Here is a 16,040-nt window from a genome sequence, read left to right on the forward strand (position 1 = left end):
TGATGCCTGAGTGTATAAATCGTTTCTGGGACATGTTTCTTTAGCCGACTGCAGTCTCACATATTGAGGACAGGGTTTGGGGATTAAAACAGCAGTTGTTCCAGGACAGTTTCTTCCAAAATTATATGAATATTCTTTTTTCTTGGAAGTAAAGCTTTCTCACAAATTGCACTTCTTAGCATTTACTATCCTCCTACTCTCACTGTGTTCCCTTTCCTCTTTTTCTTCCATGCATTTTGTTTGTGGTGCAAAACTGCCATTTTTTTTCAGTCTCTCTTAATGCGAGTAACAATAACATCTGATGTAATATCCAGCTAACCTCGGACAGAGGCAGAACCCCCTCCACCTGCTTTCCTGTTAGAACTGCCTCCTGTTTTGCTCACTTCTATTCTTCTTAGCTTTATTTTGTGCCCTTCAAATTGTCTTCCTAAAACACAAAATTCCACATCAACTAAAAATTAATTGAGAAATAGATGGTACTTAGTAAGTCCCAAACTACAGAATCTCACCCATTCTCGTCATCTGGGGCTTATACGGTTAAAACATTAAGTGGTAACAGATGTTCCCTGCTGGAGACTCAATTTCCAGGACTGTGTTTTATCATTCCCTCTAAAAGACAGTCAGGTTTTCCCCTTTTATTCTTGCATTTAAAAAAAGAGCATTATCTAGGTTTAAAAAGAGTGAAAAGTCTGCATTTGGAAGAACAGTTTAGTGATAGATGCTTTTTCTTTCAACCAGTTAAGGGAAATTGTGGAAATTTAGGCTATGTTTTCTAGGTTTGCTGTATATTATGTATATTTCAATATTAAATGAATATCTTAATATATGTGTGTGGTGGATGCAATCTGACCACAGATTCTTTGCACCTCCTCCCACCAAGAAGCAGAATCTATTTTCCTACCCTTTGAATGTAGGCTGGACTTATGACTTGCTCTGACCAGTAACAGCTGGCTGAACTGGCATCCTGTGAGTTCAGGGGCAAGGAACTAAAGAGGACTTGCAGCTTCTGCCTTTGTCACTTGGAATGCTGTCCTGAGACTGTCATATAAAGAAGCCAGTCGACCCTGCTGCAGGGTGAGAAGGAGAACCCAACACCAACTCTGTCTTCCCAACATAGAGCTCCAGAGAGCCTTTCATTAGAAACTGACCCCTGCAGGCCCCATGGAGCTAAAGTGTAAACCTTTGCTCTTTTAGGGGAACCATGATTCCGCCCGAGGTCAGGCTGGCACCATAGAAGTCCACAGTGGGAAAGAACCACAAACCAACTCCCCTGGGTGGCATGGTCCGGGCGGCGCTTTATTTAGATGAACGCACACAGAGATGCTACAGTTCGGTCTAGGCATGTGATTATATGGTTTGGATGCCATGTGGCCTTACGGGAAGTCAAGAATGCTGTGAATCCCAGCTCGCACCAATGTGCCCTGCCTCAATTTCCCTTTCTCTCAAACTGGCAGCACAGCTGTCACTTATCTTGTAGGTATGATCGTTCTATCCTTGTCCTCAAATCCCTTTCCAAAGAACCCCGAGTCTCTACTGTAAATGCTACATAAATCCAAGTTTTGAAGTACCTTTGGGCTGAAACCAATTTTCAAGTCAGGCAAGATCTCAGGCTCCACCCTCTTTTCTTCCTTGAAGATCCCTTGGTGCGAAGGAGGTCGTGCGACCATGATTAGCCCGGGAGAGCCAAGGAAAAGGGAGAGAAAGGGTAACTTTCATTTTGTTCATCAAGACCTTATTGAAGAGAGGTGGGCGAGTGGACCCTGGAAAGGAGGCTCAAAGGCTGTTAGCGTCTTCCATCCCTTTGGAGGTGGGCACCAAAGGGACAGGCTCTCAGTGATGGGTGGGAAGGAAAAGGATGGCTCTCTTTCTGATATAAATCTCTATCAACCGTCAGGAGGGGACACTTGTCAGGGCATTCTGATTCTTGGCAAATTATCACTGGACATAAATCTAAATTTAACACAGGGCTCTGCCCCCTGCATTATCTCTTTAAAGAGACACATCACCACCCAAACCCTGCAGGCTCATTCAGAAACTACCTTCTCTGAGATCTCATTTTCCTGGACTATTTTGGTTTGATCCTCTTGGTGTCGTGACATTTTCAGACATTATTTTTAATTTCAAAAGTAATTTAGAGTTCAATTTAATAAGTTCTGAACACACACTTACAAATCTTGTAAAAAATCAAATACTATAAAAGGGCATTCGACAAAAAGTAAATGTCCATTCCATCCCAGCCAAATGCCAATCTGTAACTAGATTCCTGTGTATTTCAAAGCCATTTTATACTTAAAATGTATATTTTTTCAGGCATTAAAAAATTGTACTTTTTACTTTTAAAGCTACTTGAACTCAAGACAAGGCAGAAAGGTAGACACCTGTGGATTAAAAAAGAAGAAAAAAAGGTCTGAGGTATAATTGTTTTAAATACTGTGTTGATGTGTTGAGTTTAAAAATATTTTGATGTGTCCCAAGGCATGGAAAACAAGATGCTGTGAATCACTCACTGCCCCAAATAAACTGTCCAGTGTGATTATATATTTTTGTGTTTACTTGGCAAGGTCACCTCGACAAGTTTATATAATAATATACAGAAAACAGAAAGTCACCAAATAAAGTGGAGTGAGCAGGAAGGACGGGAGAGGAGAAGAACGCAGACTGTTCTTCTACTTAGAGAAGAGGTGCTGAGAAGGAAAAGAGACGAGAGACTGGAGAGGTAGGTCAGCCAAGCCCTGGGCCAGTGCTTTCCTAGAGGATTTTCTGCAATGCTGGACATGATCATGTTCTGCAATGTCCAATAGGGCAGCCACTGGTGCCTCTGAGCAGTTGAAATGTGACTAGCATGACTGGGAGATTGGATTTTTCATTTCATCTAGTTCATTTGAATTTAAATAGCCACATGGGTTAGTGGTCACCAGAGTAGACAGTGCAACATTCTTGAGGCATCAAATGAACACAGAGAAAAGAGAATGAAAAAGAGGTAGAGAATAAAGGAGGGGAAACTAAAAGCAGATGAGAAAAGAAGGAAGGGAAAGAGAGAGGAGGAGTCTTGCCAGAGGAGAAGGAGAAGGGAAGAGCGAAAAAGAAAAGGACAAGTACAAGAAGCAGGGGAAGATGGAAAAAAGGGTAAGATGTCATGGAAAGGTAGACAGCTCAGAACAACTGTCTTAAGTGACAATAAGTAACCCTGTACTACTGGAAGGACCCCCCTGCTACCACCACCTCTGGCATTTATTCTGAGGTCTCTGCAACGGCACCACTGGAACGGCCTCTGGAGAGTTAAATTCTGCAGCAACCTCCTACCTGCACTGACCTTGGGAGGCCTGGGGGCCTCAACTACCTAATCTGTGAAGGGTGCAGGGGTCCAAGGGCTCCTTCACCCTAACTTGTAAAATAAAATAGTTTACTCCAAGGAAAACCCACAGTTTTGATACACCACTAGGTGTCACCATTAACCAAAATGAGTTTTTATTTTATTTTTTTGCCCTGCAAAATATGGTGAAAGTTTCTTCTCTCAATCTATATCTGATCTACACAATTTATTTGGCTATTTTCTCACTCTGTCACACCAAAAGCAAAATGGTTTGTGCTCTGGGAGCCCACTAAAGAGGGATACTCATTCTAATTTGTTATATATACATTTTTTCTTTCCAGCTAAAACTCTGCTAAATGCTACAAGCACGATGTGTATGCACACGTGCACGCTCAGTTGCCTGCTTGCTCATTCATTCATTAAACATTTACTATGTGCCAAGTAGGGGGTCTCATGTACAGCTGCGTAGGTGGTATACTGCACAACTCTGGTGGGGCGCTGCTCACATAGATGTCAATGTGATTCCTGAAGAGTTCAGCCCAGAGGCTCTGCAAGATTTTGGTCTGGGTTCAGGGACAAGAGGATGGTCCGTGCTGTTCCCTTCCTCTCTGTTTTCTCTCTTAGGAAAGAATGTTAGTCTAAAATCTTCTTTGTAACTAGAAGTATCTGTGCCCCATATACATTTTGAGAGTTAAACATACCACATGTAGCTCTTTATCTTCCAGCCTCATAAAAACTAAACTTTCGTTCCTTTTCAGAAAAGTTATACCCCTCACAGAGCATATTTTACGACTAAAGAAATGTACTGGGAAAATCAAGGCATGGCCTTTGCCCTTGAGAAATTCAAGAAGAGGTTTGATCACACCTAAGATATAAAATCATATCCTTAAGATCTGTATATCTCAACCTGAACTTCGACTAGAAGAGGGGTGGCAGCAACTGAACATGAACCTAGGGACCAGGACCTCGAGATCGAGCCTGATTAGGCAGGCGTTCTTGGGTAATAGGCCTCTTAAGTTTTGCTGTGTCACAAACCACCTGGAACCTAAGTGGCTTAAAATAGCAAACACTTATTATTTCTCATGATTCCATAAGCCATTTGGACAGTTAATCTGATCGACGTTGGTGTGGTGGATCTCTGAGGTCTGTAGGTGGCTTATCTGGAGTTGGCTGGCCTCACTCACATATCAGGAGATTGATAGGCTGGTTGGTCAAGGGGGAGTCAGTTGGGATGACCCAACTCTGCTCTGTATGATCGCTCATCCTCCAGCAGGCTAACCCAGGCTTCGCATGGTGGTCTCACCATGGTGGTCTCAGGGTACCCAAGGGCAGTAAGAGAGGGCAAACTCCAATATGCAAGCACTTAAAATTTTCTGCTCGTGTCATATTTGCTCTTGTTTCATTGGCCAAAGCAAGTTACATGGCCAAGTCTGAGTCAGTGGGAAAGGTGTGACTCAAGAGGGTGGATCCAGGGAGGTATGAACAAATTGAGGGCCAGTGCTGCAAAAATCTACTGAAGAAAATTAATTTCTCTTTATCTCAGTTTTCACCAAAATGATAATAATACCTCCTTTACCCATTGCCCAGGGATGCAAAAGGAATAAACACACAAAAGAAACTGCTATATATCATTCAAAGAAAAGGAACAATATAAACATTATTAATTTTACTTCAGTTTCTTCATTTACCTTTCTCATGTCTCCTCTATAACATGACTAATCTATCCCACTTATTGGAAATTCCTATTGAAAGTAAAGGTACTATTTTAAAAATAAATTTCCATTTGTGTCATAACCTTCCCCTGTAAATAGGTACATTTCAAGGGCTGTGTGTAAGGATACCTACCTAACAGTGTAAGTAGGAGTATTATTCAGGAACAGAGACCCAGGAATGTCTGTCCTCATGCTAACTTCCACAATTGCCCCTATATGTTAGACTTTGCAGGTACGTTTTATTCTAAATAGTTGCTCAGTGCTGCACAGGTTGAACACCTGTTAGTATAGCACTCAAATGATTTATTAGGTAATAAATAAGTCATTAGAGAATGACTAAGAGTTTACGGTGTCTGTTCTCATTCCTATTTGCATGTTGCTGAGTATTACTGAAGGTAACAACACCTTTGCAAATTCACATTGAATCCTACTGGTGCCAAGACTGGGCAAGAGCATTACTTCACCCTTACAAATGACTTCTTTTTCCTATAATTTGTGGCCTCTATAATTTAATTTGATGAATAAAAATTTATTGAGCATCTACTACGTGTAAAGAACTGCTGCAGAGATAGAGAGGAATCAAACACAGTCCTTGCCCTCCTGGAGGTCACTATCTAATGGGACAGTTAGATAACTAACAACAAACTATAAGGCAAGTCTGACACAGAAGTGCTATGGGGGGCGCTAGGGAAGAAATGATGCACCCCCGTGGGATGAACTTGAGAAGACTTCATAAGAATGATGAGCCTTGATCAATGAGTAGGATTTCTCAACGTGGAGAAAGGATAAGAAAACTCTATGTATGGTAAACAGATTAGGTTTAAAGTACACCTGTTCAGGAAAAAGAGGTCACCCAGAGTGGTTTGAATGTGGGATAAGTTGTGTAAGTGGAAAAGGAGGTAAGGCCAGCTTGTCAAGACCTTTGAATGCTTTTATTAAAGAGCTTACAGTGAGGGTCTTCAACGGCTTCTGATTAAAGCATTCTCATGATCATAGTTATTTTAGAAGTATCACTCTGGCTTCTGGATCCTGACAAAATGGCAACCCATTTTAGGCTACTGGCTATTTCCTTCAACCCAGCTACGGAGTACCTCAGAAATGGGGCCATTGTTGGATCTGAGTATCTAATGCAATAACTGTGAGAAGCCTCTAGAAGGACAGCAAATAGTTGGGTTCCAATATGTGTGTCTGTGACAGCAGTTTACAGAGGAAGGGGAAAGATGCCACAGGTGGGGAAGCTTTTATCTTGGGATCTTTTTCTTTCCCTCACATTTTCATGGGCAGATTGTTGTCTACCCCGATTCCACTACAAGACAAAACAGAATGATTAGTCCTGTGTGCCAACAGAAGATGGAGCCTGTGGCTACCTTAGGGCAGGCTTAACCCATGGGGATAGGGAGGAGATAATAGTGCAGACAGCTACCTTAGGGCAGGCTTAATCCATGGGGATAGGGAGGAGATAATAGTGCAGACAGCCCCATGTTCCCTCTAAGAACAGGAGCTGCTACAACTCAACAGAGTACTGGAGGTCTTGGCCAACGTGATAAGACATGAAGAAGAAGCGATATGTGTAAGGATTTGAAAGGAAGTGACAAAACTGTCATTATTTATAGCTTATCTGATTACCTATGTGGAAAACCTCACAGAATTAATAGAAAAACTTTTAGAACTACTACTTATTGTCTGCAAGGATGTCAGGAACAAGATCTCCTTACAAAAATCAGTAGCATTCTTCTACATCAGCAATACTCGACCAGAAAATATAATAGAAAATAAGACACCTTTCACAAGAGCAACGAACCTATAAAGTACCTAAAAATGTACTATATCTGGAGAAAACCATATTTCAAAAAGACACATGTGCCCCTATGTTCATTGCAGCACTCTGTACAACAGCCAAGACATGGAAGCAACCTAAATGCCCATCAACAGATGAATGGATAAAGAAGATGGGGTACATATATACAATGGAATATTACTCAGCCATAAAAAAGAATGAAATAATGCCATTTGCCGCAACATGGATGGATCTAGAGATTATCATACTAAGTGAAGTAAATCAGAGAAAGACAAATATCATATATCACTTATATGTGGAATCTAAAAAATGACACAAATGAACTTATTTATAAAACAGAAACAGACACAGACTTAGGAAACAAACTTTTGGTTACCAAAGGGGAAAGGTGGTGGGGGCAGGGATAAATTAGAAGGTTGGGATTAACATATACACACTACTATATGTAAAATAAACAACAGGGACCTAACTGTATAGCACAGGGAACTCTACTCAATACTCTGTAATAACCTACATGGGAAAAGAATCTGAAAAAATATGTATAACTGAATCACTTTGCTGTACACCTGAAACTAACACAACACTGTAAATCAACTATACTCCAATATAAAATAAAAATTTAATAAAACTACAGAGTACCTAAAAATTAACTTAAAAGGCTCAAAATAAATTTTTAGAGAGAAATATAAAACTATTAAAGGACATAATATAAGACTTGAATAAGCAAAGAGGTGGTGCCATGGTGGTGGGCAAGACCCCTTAACATGTAAAGATATCAATTTTCCCAAAGTTAATATAAAAATTCAAGGCAATTTCAATACACTTCCTACAAATATTTTGAGGGAATGAAAAAGCATATTCCAAAATTTATGTGGAAGAATAAAACCAAAGTCCACAATTAGTTGAGTCTATATTGAGAAAAGAGCAAAGAGAAAGGACTTGTCCCACTCTGCTCCAATGCCGCGTAACAAAATGCCATGGTCCTGGTGCAAAAACATGCAAATAGACCAAGGGCCAGAAAGTGCTCAGAAATGTATACGTGTGTGTTTATGCATTTGGCTGAGTGTACCTGATGTATGGAAAAGAACACACCACAAATCAGTGGGGTCAGGATATGTTGCTTAGTAGATAGTGCAGGGAAAACTGGTTCACTAGATGGAGAAGAACTAAGCTGAATCCCTAACACCATAAACAAAGGTGAATTTCAGAGGCATTAAAGATATGAATGTGAAAGGCAACCCTACAAAACAAATAAATAGAAATATATATTTTTTTTGCGGTACGCGGGCCTGTCACTGCTGTAGCCTCTTCCGTTGCGGAGCACAGGCTCCGGACGTGCAGGCTCAGCGGCCATGGCTCACGGGCCCAGCTGCTCCGCGGCATGTGGGATCTTCCCGGACCGGGGCATGAACCCGTGTCCCCTGCATCGGCAGGTGGACTCTCAACCACTGCGCCACCAGGGAAGCCCAAATAGAAATATTTATAGGAGAATATATTTATGATCCTTAAAGTGGGGAAGGGTTTTTAAAAAAAAAAAAACAAGACCTAAAAAGTACAACCATAGGCCAAAGAAAAAATTGAGGGATTTGACTATTTTAAAATTAATGATAGCATATATGTGAAACTTAGAAAACTGGTACAGATGAACCGGTTTGCAGGGCAGAAAGTGAGACACAGATGTAGAGAACAAACGTATGGACACCAAGGGGGGAAAGCAGCGACGGGTGGGGTTGGTGGTGTGATGAATTGGGAGATTGGGATTGACATGTATACACTAATGTGTATAAAATGGATGACTAATAAAAGCGTGCTGTATAAAAAAATAAAATAAAATTCAAAAGAAAAAAACCACCAAACATAGCTTTTTCTCCTTTCATAGATTTATTCTCTATAGCTAGCTAACATAATTTATTTTTGTATTTAGTATGTTCAGATATCATATACCATAGTATCTTTATTAAATTCTTCCTAATATTTTCTAACTTTTCATGTGAAATAATATTGATATGTGGGATATTATATAGATTACAGTATCTTTGCATATGTATACACATTATTATTTGTAAAAATAAAAGCATGTGTACATGTAAAAAAATTAATGATAATGATAAGGATGGGTATCATTATCAAAATCAACTGACGGGTGAAAAACTGGGAAAAAAATTGACACTTCTAAAACCAGCAAGGGATTCTTACCTAGAACATATAAGAAAGTTCTACAGTCAATCAGAAAAAGACAGAGAACCCAGTAGAAAAATGGGCAAAGGCTATGAATATGTGACTCACACAAGAAAATCCACTAGCTTTGCTCAACCCCACTAGTTATTAGATAAATGCTCAATCCCACTAGTTGTTAGATAAATGCTCAGTCTCACTAGCTAACAGATAAATGAAAATTAAAACAATAGAAAGAGGACTTCCTTGGTGGCGCAGTGGTTAAGAATCCACATGCCAATGCAGGAAACATGGGTTCGAGCCCTGCTCTGGTAAGATCCCACAGGCCGCGGAGCAACTAAGCCCGTGCACCACAACTACTGAGCCTGCGCTCTAGAGCCCACGAGCCACAAGTACTGAGCCCACGCACCACAACTACTGAAGCCCACACACCTAGAGCCCATGCTACACAACAAGAGAAGCCACCGCAATGAGAAGCCCGCACACCGCAAGGAAGAGTAGCCCCCGCTCGCCACTAGAGAAAGCCCGTGTGCAGCAAAAAAAGACCCAATGCAGCCAAAAATAAATGAATAAAATAAATTTAAAATAATAATTGGTGTTTTCAGAACAACAAAAAATGTGAGTGCTTATTGCATATTGCATACTATGCTTAAGATGTTTATACCCGTTAGCTCATTCACAACTCTATAAAAGAGACCATTATGCTCCATTTTATTGATTAGGAAACTGAAGCTTAGAGAAGTTAAGTTCTTGCCCAAGGTCACAAAGCTTCTACAAACTCAAATCTTCTGATTCCGTAGCCCAACTATGTATTAGATACCATGCCACAGCCTTCATTTTCTTATAATCCTCACAAGTTTTCTCCATGAGATAGGCTTATTATCTTCTCACAAATGTGGAAAGTGAGGCTCAGAGCACGTAGATGACAGGTCCAACCTCTCTCAGCCAGTAAGTGGTAGAGTGCGATGCAGACCCCAAGTCTGTGCTCTTCTCACAATACACACCTGCACATCTCTGCTACTGCTCAGATGACCCTTCAGGCTACCAGTTCAAATTGTACCTATAGATCAAAAGAATCTGAAGAGATGTCTTAACCTACTGCAGTGTATGGACCTTGTTTGGAGCCCATTTCAAACAAATGGATAGTAAAACCACCAAGAAGACAATAAGAAGAATGAGATACTGAGGAACTATTATTGGTTTTTGTGAGTGATGGTAACATCATGATTACCTTTTAAAGAAGGGAGTCCTGGGGGAGGGGGCGGGAACTATGTATGCACACACAACATGGATAAATCTCAAGAGGATTAGGCTAAGTAAAAGCCACCACACATAAAAGACACATATCGTATGACTCCATAGGTAAAATCCTAAAAAAGTTTAATAATCTATAGTGACAGAAAACAGCTCACTGGTTCTCGGGGTGTTTGGAGTGGGTCGGTACTACAGCCTGAGGGATTAAAAAGGGGCACAAGAAATCTTTGGGGCTATCAGAAATGTTCTTTATCTTGATTGTGATGACGGTTTCATGGATATACACATAGGTCAAAACTCCAAATTAAGACATTTTAAATATGTATTGTTTACTGTATGCCAAGTATATCTCAATAAAGCTGCTGAAAAATTTAAAAATTATTTTAAAAAAAGAAGTCCTTTTTAAAAGCAAAATACGTACAGGTAAAATAATACCATTGTTCTCGAAGTGTGGTCCCTGGATCTGCAGCGTCAGTATCACCTGGAAACTTGTTAGAAATACAAATTCTCAACCCCACCCTAGAACTGCTGAATCAGAAACTCTGGGGGTAGGGCTCAGCAATCTGTTTTAACAAGTCTCCCAGGGGACTCTGATGCTCGCTCAAGTTTGACAAGCACTTAAATAATGTGATGTCTTGGATTTGTCTCAAAATAACCCGGGGAAGGGGGTGATGGGTTGGTGGGGGTAGAGATGAAACAAAGTGGGTCATGAGTTGATCATTGTTGGAGCTGGGTGATAGCTACGTGGGGACTCATTATAACTACACTCCCTACCTTTTTTCTTTTCAACTCTTTTTTAAAAAAAATTTATTTACTTATTTGGTTGGACTGGGTCTTTAGTTGCGGCTCGAGGGCTCGTTAGTTGCGGCATGCATGTGGGATCTAGTTCCCTGACCAGGGATTGAACCCTGGCCCCCTGCATGGGGAGTGTGGAGTCTTAACCACTGCACCACCAGGGAAGTCCCTCTCTACTTTTATATATATTTGTAAGTTTGCCATAATAAAAAGTTTTCAAAAATCCAAAGTGTTGGGCTTCCCTGGTGGCGCAGTGGTTGAGAGTCCGCCTGCCGATGCAGGGGACACGGGTTTGTGCCCCGGTCCGGGAAGATCCCACGTGCCGCGGAGTGGCTGGCCCGTGAGCCATGGCTGCTGAGCCTGTGCGTCTGGAGCCTGTGCTCCGCAACGGGAGAGGCCACAGCAGTGAGAGGCCCACGTACCGAAAAAAAAAAAAAATCCAAAGTGTTTTCCAGTGTCTCTTCACTGCTCTCCCCTTGCTCCTCTTGGTCCCTTCTTTTCCAGCTCTCATCCATCTGGAACATTCCCTCCGCCTGGTCTCCTTGCTCTCCTCATAAGCCTCAAGATGTTGATGTTAAAAAAAATTTTAAGACCATGCAGGAATGTGGAAAAATCCTTATGACCTACTGTTAGTTTCCAAAAACGTAGTATACAAAATACAGTATATTTACTTGGTAGTAACTTGGTAAATATTTTTTGTTGACCCGGACGAGAACAAAAGTGGAACGTACAAGAATGAAGTTATCGTCAGGTGGGATGGAGTAGTGGGCAATTCTTTTCCTTTACGAATTCCCCCTAAAGAGCTTTGTATATAAAAATCACTTGGCTGAGATGTTTCCAGGTTCTAGTTCAATGTTTAAAGTTCCATTTCCAGGAACTTTAAAGGGAAGGGAGGAGGGCCAAGACAGGGGTAGGGAATTAAGAGGCACAAATGTAGTAATGCATAAAATAAATAAGCTACAAGGATATATTGTACAGCACAGGGAATACTGCCAGTATTTTATAACAAATTTAAATGGAGTACTGAATTACTCTGTTATACACCTGAAACTAATATAATATTGTAACTCAATACTTCAATTAAAAAAAAATGTTCCATTTCCAGTCTTGCCTGGCATGCTTTGTGCAGCATCAGACTCTGTACTGAGGCTTCACAAGACCACCCTGTTGCTCAGCCCCCGGTGGAAGCCCACGCACCTTCTTTCACTTCCCTGCATCTCCCCTTTTGTCTGGACAATGGCTACGAGTTAGCGCTCTTCCTTCTATAACTTTGCTCTCTTCCCCACTTCTTACCACTTCTCTTCTGCTGACAGCTAGTTACATGAGACCTATTATGATGGGATTTCTCTTATTCACCATCTCTGAATTGATTTCTTTCCTATGAAGTGGGCCTGTGTCAACTTGTTTGTTCTCTCAGAGGGTAGAATAAGCCCAGGGATGCTTCTTATAACAGACACATCTGTTGCCTGCACTAAAAACAAACAGCCAGCTCAACAGTTACAGGCAAAGTACACTTTATAGTCTTGGAGTTTAGTGTTCTTCTCAAACATCTCAAAAGAATTTTACAAATGCTCATTGGAATTAAGTACCACTTCATTTTATCATCAAGTCTCTATGATAAAAATGGAATGACTGAGGTATTGGAGGGATTTTCCCTTCCCATGCCCCCCAGTGGAAACCGAATTTGAAGAGCGAGCCCAAGTTTTTGAGTTTTCATTTTCTGATTCTTTGAACACCCTTTAAGGACTCTCTCTGTGGGCTTCCCTGGTGGCGCAGTGGTTGAGAGTCTGCCTGCCGATGCGGGGGACGCGGGTTCGTGCCCCGGTCTGGGAGGATCCCACATGTGGAGCGGCTGGGCCGCTGAGCCTGCGCGTCTGGAGCCTGTGCTCCGCAATGGGAGGCCACAACAGTGAGAGGCCCGCATAACGCAAAAAAAAAGAAAAAAAAAAAAAAAAAAAAAAAAAAAGGACTCTCTCTGTATCCTGTCATCATTTCTAACCGCCACAAAACCCTGTCGAGACGAGAAAACAGATATGTAATATCAAAGAGAAGTTTTGCATATCTGTGTTAAAAAAACTAGGATGCAGACAGAAGTAACCTAGTTATAATTTATTCCACTGCAAAGTGAGCCCCAAACTCTTATTTCAAGGATAAGAGACCAGGGGAGACCAATGCAAACTGAAATGCAAGCATCTGGGGGTTGTTTGCTAGTTTGTTGTGAAAGGAACTGAAAGGAGGGATAAGCTCATGCATTCCTGCAATTGCACGGAACTAGAGCATCCAAGCAAGCGGAAATTGGCAGCTTATTGCAATAGTACGTGGCATCTCTGAGCTCAGGAACACCTCCCAGCCCCAAGAGTCCAGTGATTGGGCATTTCCTGTGGCAGAGTGGTTCTGAGTCTACTGATTTAGAAAGCATCACTGCTTCAGTAGGGAGGTTGGCTTGTTATGACAAAAACTACATTCTTTGAGAGGCCAATGTGTAGAATTGCGGGGGACAGTGTTACTTGGAAATCACTCATTCTTTTCTTAGGGTTCACGGAATTTGGTGTGATTGCTCAAACCAGGGGGGCTGGTGGGGTTGCCCAAACTAGGAACTATGGGGTGACATAGTCCCCCTTCAGCCAATCAAGACCTTTCTACAGCAGAGAACTACATTTACATAGTGCTTGTTATGAGCCACTGCGCTAAGTTCTTCACGTGCCTAGCTCGTTATATTTATTCCTCCCCTCTCCTCTTTGCAGTATACTTCCTCTATGGCTTTCATCTCTTTAAAAGGTAGGAAACTGAGACTCAGAGAGGTTAAGTGACTTGCTCAAGGTCACAAAGGAAGTGAGTGGTGGAGCTGAGTTGCGAAGTCCAGTTTCATATGATGCCAAAGCTCTTTCCCCTCTATTATTTGGCCTCCCTAACCATTGGTGGAAGTTGTCAGAATCGATATGAAGACTATTTGCTTTAGGATGGCACCTGTGAGCTTGCTGCAATGTGGTCTGTGACCGCACTATGGTTTAAAACACAGGGTTGAGAGAGGACAGTGCTTCAGACTGAGAACAAGGAGAACAGGATCTGGACCAAACCTCTGAGGTTAGAGGAGAGTGGATCCAACCAGCAGCTGTGAAAGGATAGATGGATATGAGAAACCTTAAGCTATTATAGTCTAATGATATCTCCTAACCAGTCTTGGTGTCAGCTAACCATGGTTTTCAGAATAATTTACCTGGAAAGAGATAACACATATGGCACCAAGGTTTATTTTCACTTAAAATGCTAACTTTCCCTGTGCATAGGATTTTGATTTACTGTCATTTTTAATCAATCATGAAGAGGGCTTTATAAAAGTCCCGGTGACAAGCCATCATTCCCTACTCGACAGAAGAAGCAGTTGGAGTCTGTGGACAAGTAATTAGACCAGAGTCACAAGTTACCATGGAAACTGGTAGCAGGGGCTGGGTAAGAACTTACAGTCCCTGGTTGGAAACCAGATTTCATTTTCTTAAGTTAGTAAACCAAGACTGAGATCAAGACATCTTTCTTTTGTTTCAAGCCCACTCTCAGGAACATCTTGTGTATGTCAAGTGCTTTTGTTTTCCAAAGTACGTTCCCATATATGGTCTCATCCTACACTCACAACCCCGGGTGGGGTTAGACATCCTTATTTCAACGTTCAGATCAGAAAACTGAGGCATACACTGGGCCAGAGACTTGCTAAGGACCCAGAGCTGGTTCCTGGCAGAGCCACAAGTCTGGCCTTCTTTCCTGTGGGTCACATTGCCCTCCACCTGATCCTGTCTGAAACTGAGCACGGTAGCTAGGGTTCACACAGAGGTTATGACTCTGAGCCACAGCTGCAGAAGTGAAGAAGCAGATGTGAAGAAAGAGACAAAAGTGACTGTATTTTTTCAAAGACCTAGACTTTCACATGGGGATCAAGGGTTCCATGCACGTCTTGGCCTAGGGGTTCCCTCAGTCACCGCCCAGGCAAAGGAAACCCCTTGGTCTTTTCCTTCCTTCTTCCTTCCCTCTCCCCCACCTTCCCTCCATACGCCACCCTCCACCCCGCACCGGTCAAAGCAGAGCTCATTAATATAACAAAGAACTCCGTGGTTGGGCTCATATTCTCCTTTGCTGGAGAACATATCAAATCAAAGCTCTGTGGTGTCAGGTTCTTCGTATCCCATTTGGGAAGATGGTCTGCGCAGTGAGCGGAGTGCAGGGGCCCTCAGCACCCCCTCCCCGTGGCATTCTGGGAGAAGGACACAGCCATGTCCCACGTGGAGCATTATGTGATTGCCAGAAGTGGTACACTGTGCCCCGGATCAACAAAAACAATCACAGCATCTGGAAAACTGGAGAATCCACATCTCAGAGGGCTCCGGAAACACAACGTCCCCGTTTGACACATTTGTTAGGGCGGCCATGGAAAGAGCTTGCCTGGGCCTTGGAGACAGAGAATTATCTAGTTGACAATTCAGTCTCTGCAACTCAAGCCTCGTGAACCCGTGCAAGGAAGGTATTTCTCTTTTCCAAGCCTCAGGTGCCTCATCCGTAAAGCGGCAAATGTAACACTCATCCCCACAGATTGTTGTAAGAATAAAGTGCCAAGTTCAGTGTCTGGCAAATAGCAGGCACTTAATACATGTTAGTTCGCTTCCCGCCAGCCCTTTCCTTTGCCCCATCAAAAGCTGCATTCCCGGGCTTCCCTGGCGGTGTAGTGGTTGGGAGTCCGCCTGCCGATGCAGGGGACACGGGTTCGTGCTCCGTCCGGTCCGGGAAGATCCCACATGCCGCGAAGCGGCTGGGCCCGTGAGCCATGGCCGCTGAGCCTGCGCGTCCGGAGCCTGCGCTCCGCAACGGGAGAGGCCACAACAGCGAGAGGCCCGCGTACCGCAAAAAAAAAAAAAAAAAAAAAAAAAAGCTTCATTTCCAATTGAGTGATACTATCTGAAAAGTTAATTCTTACCTTAAGAAATAAAAATCTCTATACTCTAACCCT

The 16,040-nt window shown here is 42.3% G+C and overlaps 1 protein-coding gene across 1 annotated transcript in view; it reads right to left on the reverse strand.

The window, feature by feature from the left end:
- Positions 1–16,040, reverse strand: part of USP3 (ubiquitin specific peptidase 3) — a 215,956-nt gene that overhangs the window by 196,490 nt on the left and 3,426 nt on the right. The gene's annotated exons all lie outside the window — the stretch shown is intronic.

This window comes from Phocoena sinus, chromosome 2, assembly GCF_008692025.1.
Source record: "Phocoena sinus isolate mPhoSin1 chromosome 2, mPhoSin1.pri, whole genome shotgun sequence".
Lineage (NCBI taxonomy): Eukaryota > Metazoa > Chordata > Mammalia > Artiodactyla > Phocoenidae > Phocoena > Phocoena sinus.